This window comes from Oryctolagus cuniculus, chromosome 13 (assembly GCF_964237555.1).
Source record: "Oryctolagus cuniculus chromosome 13, mOryCun1.1, whole genome shotgun sequence".
Classification (NCBI taxonomy): domain Eukaryota; kingdom Metazoa; phylum Chordata; class Mammalia; order Lagomorpha; family Leporidae; genus Oryctolagus; species Oryctolagus cuniculus.
Window position 1 is genome coordinate 42,532,999 of NC_091444.1, and position 4,895 is coordinate 42,537,893.

The 4,895-nt window shown below is 39.6% G+C and overlaps 1 pseudogene; it reads right to left on the reverse strand.

The window, feature by feature from the left end:
• Positions 1-3,299: 3,299 nt before the first annotated feature.
• On the reverse strand, positions 3,300-4,036 carry LOC100347919 (large ribosomal subunit protein eL8-like; annotated as a pseudogene).
• Between the last annotated feature and the right edge of the window lie 859 nt (positions 4,037-4,895).

The following is a 4,895-nucleotide window of genomic DNA, read 5'->3' on the forward strand; positions in this document are numbered from 1 at the left end:
TCTGAAAAATAAATCAAGAAAGCAATCTCATTTCCATGCACTAACAAAATAAAAAATCCTATAAATAATTTTAACTAAAGAGGTGAAAGATCTTTATAATGAAAACTGTGAAATATTGATGAAGGAAACTGAAGAGGACCCAAAGAAATGGAAAAACATTCCACATTCATGGTTTGGAAGAATCAATAACATTAAAATACCCATACCACCTGAAACAATTTACAAATTAAATGCAATCTCTATGGAAAAACTAATAACATTTTTCACAGAACTAGAAAAAAACAGTACTAAAATCTATATGGAACTGCAAAAAACACTGAGTGCCCAAAACAGTACTGAGCAAAAAGAACAAAGTAAGAGGCATTATACTATCTGACTTTAAAAAATTATTATAAATATAGTATTGGCATAAAAACAGGCTCAACGGCCAATAGAATAGAGAACCCAGAAATAAACCCACACATCTATAGCCAACCAGTCACCAACAAAAGTACTAAGAACACAAATTGGAGAAAGGATAGTCTTTTCAATAAACAATGCTGGGGAAAATTAGATATTCACATGCAGAAGAATAAAGCAATACCTCCTCTTTCATCTCTCACCATGCACAAAAATCAACTTAAATATAAGACCTGACAGTAGGAAACAACTAGAAGAAAACTTTGAGGAAATGCTCCATTGGAACGAGTAAAGATTTTTGGGGTTAGATCCCAAAAACGCGGGAAATAAAAACAAAAATGGACACTTGGGATGTCATCAAGCTGAAGAGCTTCTGTATAGCAAAAGGAAAAACCAACAATATAAAGAGATAGATTCTAGAGTGGGAGAAGATGTTTGTAAGGTACGTATCTGACAACGTTTAAAAGCCAGAATATATAAGAAACTCAAACACAAGACAAAAAAAAAAAAAAAAAAAGACCCAAATGATAATTCAATTTAAAACTGAGCAGTAGTTTTAACCAGAAATGTCTCAAAGGAGGATAATATGTACATGAAAAAATATTCAATATCACTGTTCATCTGGAAAATGCAAATCAAAACCATAATGATGAGGCAGACATTTGGTCTAGTCATTAGGAATCCAGTGCCTGTGTAGGCACTCATGTCCCGTATCAGAGTTCTTGGGTTTGATTCCTGGCTCTGACTCCTGTTACCGGCTTCCCACCAGTGCAGACCCTGTGAGGTCCCAGGTGATGCTCAAGTAGTTGGGTCCCTGTCACTGATGGGTGAAACCTTGGTTGAGTTTCTGGTTTCTTTTTTTTTTTAAATATTTATTTATTTATTTATTTGAAAGGCAGATTACAGAGAAGCACAGATAGAGAGAGAGAGAGGTCTTCCATCTGCTGGTTCACTCTCCAATGGTGGAATATTATTCACTCTTTAAAAAGAAGGAAATATTGATACGTGTATGCTACAACATGAATGGAACTGGAAGTCTTTATGTTAAGTGAAATAAGCCAAACACAGGAAGACAAGTGCTGTATGACCTCATTCATATGTAGAATATAAAACAGTTGCTCTCATGGAAGTCAAGAACAGAATAATGGTTCCCAAAGACTATGGAGAGTAGAGGGGATGGAGGGCTAGGGAGAAGTTTTTCTTAATTTATAGTTAGACACAAGTTACAAGTTCTGGGGCTCCATTGCACAGTAGGATGACTCTAGATAATGACAATGTACTGTTTATTTTTCTTTCAAAAAAAAAAAGCTGTAGAGGCCAATGATGTGACTTAACAGGTAAAACCACCACCTGTGACACTGGCATCCCATGTGAGTGCCAGTTCAAGTCCTGGATGATCCACTTCCACTTCCGATCCAGCTCCCTGCTAATGGACTGGGAAAAGCAACAAAAGGTGGCCCAAGTGCTTGGGCCCCTGGCACCTATGTGGGAAACCTGGCTCAGTCCTGGACATTGCAGCCATTTGGGGCATGAGCCAGCACATGGAAGATCTCCATCTGTCTCTCCCTCTCTCTCTCTGTAACTCTGACTTTCAAATAAGTATTTTTTAAAAAAGCTGTAAGACAGGATTTCGAATCTCTGTACCATAACAAAGTATGTGTTTGGGGAGAGAGATAGGCTTACAGTGCTTTTACAATACATGCATCAAAATATCATCTGGTATCCCATAAATATGCTATGCATCAGGTTTCTTTTTTTAATTTTTTTAAAAAAGCTCTGGCTGCAGATGAAATCCGGTTTAACAATGGCTTCTCAACTCTATTGGAAGTATCTCAGACCAGTACCCCTCCTTCTTTATTTTTTTCCTTGACTAAATATAATTATCTTCCTTGAAGATGGAAAGACTGCTATGGTAGCAAAGTATCTGGAGTTTAGTTTTGGCCAAGCTGAGCTTAAGATGATTTTAAGATAATTGAGTAGCAATTTGAATAGATGTTTGGATTTATAAGTTTGGAATTTGAGAGAGAAGATTGGTCTATAGATAGAAAATTTGAAAGTTTCAGTGCAGCAGTGATAGTTAAAACTGTTGCAAGGGTAAAGACGTCAACAAAGTAAATGCAGATGCAGACGACAAGGGGAATAGGGAATGAACCCTGGAAGATACTGGCAAACAAGACTGGAAAGTGTTAACCAATGAGGAGGCCATTAGAGTGTGTGCTTCTGCAAGCTACATGAAGAAAATGCACCCAGGAGGAAGGTGCGGTGATTTGTGACAGAATGTGCTGGCTACTCACATCAAATAATGGAGATTTTTGAAACTATGTTATTGGATGCAAACACATTTCTGGGTATTTTGGGTATTCTTGTGAAGGTATCATTTTATTATTTTGAAATATTCCTCTTTGATGCTGATAAGGCTTGAAGTATATTGACTGATAGCATCATAGCTTTGTCAGTGCTCACACAGTATAACTTTTTCTGTCCTTTTCACTGATCAGTGCCCTTATATCTAAAGTGTGTCTCGTAATATCACCTAGTTGGCTCTTGTTTTGATATTCAAACTGACAATGGAATATTCTTTCCTTTTACACTCTATTACAGATCTAGCTTGTTACATGGTCCATCTTGCTTATTTGTTCTCTAATTGTCCTTTCTGTTCTTTGTTCTTCCATTCAAATTTCTCTGCCTTCTTTTGAATTATGCAGAGTTTATCTTGTCATTTTACTTTTACTTTTTAGCTATGCACCTCTGTATTTTATTCAATGATCACTCTTCTCTTTTTTTGGAGGAAAATCTTTGTTATTATGTACAGGAAGCACAACCATGCACCTTTATCTCAGCTTTATGGTGAGTTCACTAGCCTTAACCTTTTCCAGTTTGCCAAGTACAAACCATATATTTTAGACCCAAAATGTTGCTGCCCAGTGATGGTGGATCTCATCATATCTGTCTGTGCAGTTGATTTTGATGGCTTCCATCAGCTTAACCAGAGCCCCTTTTTCTTCTCAATTCACCCATGTGAAACTGACTGTGTTACAGCTCTTCCTGTGGACCAGGTGCCTCAACCAGGCCTTTCTCTTGATGATGCATAAAGGGACACCCATATTATGACAGCAGGCAGGTACGAAGACAGCCAGTTCGCTAGGATCCATGTCATGTGCAGTTACCACTAGCTGAGCCCTCTTATTCTCCACCACAGTGGTGACGGTGGGATTCCTCGTGAGAGAATGGTGGTCTCTTCCCGGGGTTGTCCCCTTTGCCAGCAGTTTTCTTTCTCAGTCTGGACCAACAGCCTCTGCGTCTCTCTGGTCTGTATTTGTGGGCCTGCTTCAGGAGTTCCGTAGTTATCTGGCAGTCCAGGGCCTGGGTGAGCTGTTAATGGCAGGAGGCACTTTTCATCTGCATATACAGGATGGTCCTTTGCTACTGCAGCTAGATGTAGCAGGGCCATTTGGCAGAACAGGTAAGGATGCTTTTATGCTGTATATCCTGTCCAAAGCCAAACCTTGATGTTTAAAACTGTTCCACTTAGGTTTTTCTCAAACAGAGAATTTACCAATTCCCTAGTCTCCTGCATCTTCATGACAGCAGGAGCCAGGGCTGCCTTCTTCCCATTGGTGTTCCTTCCTTTTGGCATCTTGGGCTAATGGGCACTCTTTTTTTTTTTTTTAATTTATTTTTTTGACAGGCAGAGTGGACAGTGAGAGAGAGAGACAGAGAGAAAGATCTTCCTTTTGCCGTTGGTTCACCCTCCAATGGCCACCGCGGCCGGCGCACCACGCTGATCCGATGGCAGGAGCCAGGTGCTTCTCCTGGTCTCCCATGGGGTGCAGGGCCCAAGCACTTGGGCCATCCTCCACTGCACTCCTGGCCACAGCAGACAGCTGGCCTGGAAGAGGGGCAACCAGGACAGAATCCGGCGCCCTGACCGGGACTAGAACCTGGTGTGCTGGCGCCGCAAGGCGGAGGATTAGCCTAGTGAGCCGCGGCGCCGGCTTAATGGGCACTCTTGACATTGTTTTATCATCGTTAATATTTGCCATTGACCTTTGTTATTTTTTAGTCACTTCATCCACACTGCAAGAATCTTACAAAGCTGTAGTTTCACTAATCTACACCCACCCTTTGTGCTATTTTATCGTACGTTTTACTTTTGCCTGTATTTGAATTCCATAATCCATTTGTGTCATTGCATTTTTACTATTGCTATAGTTAGTAGTCTTCAAAATATTTTAAAATTCGCTTTTATGTTACTTTTCATTCATTCTGTAGATATGCTCTTCAATTTGGAACTAGTTCACGTTTAGCTTGAAATGTTTCTGTATTACTTCTCATAGTATTGAAAATGCTAACAAGGAATTCTCACAGGTTATGTTTGAGCATGTCTTTATGTGATTTTGAAGTTTATTGTTGGGTGTGGAATTGTTGGGTGGACAATTTTTTTACTTAGTGCTCTAAAGCAGTCTTGCCATTATGCCCTGATTTGCATGGTTTCT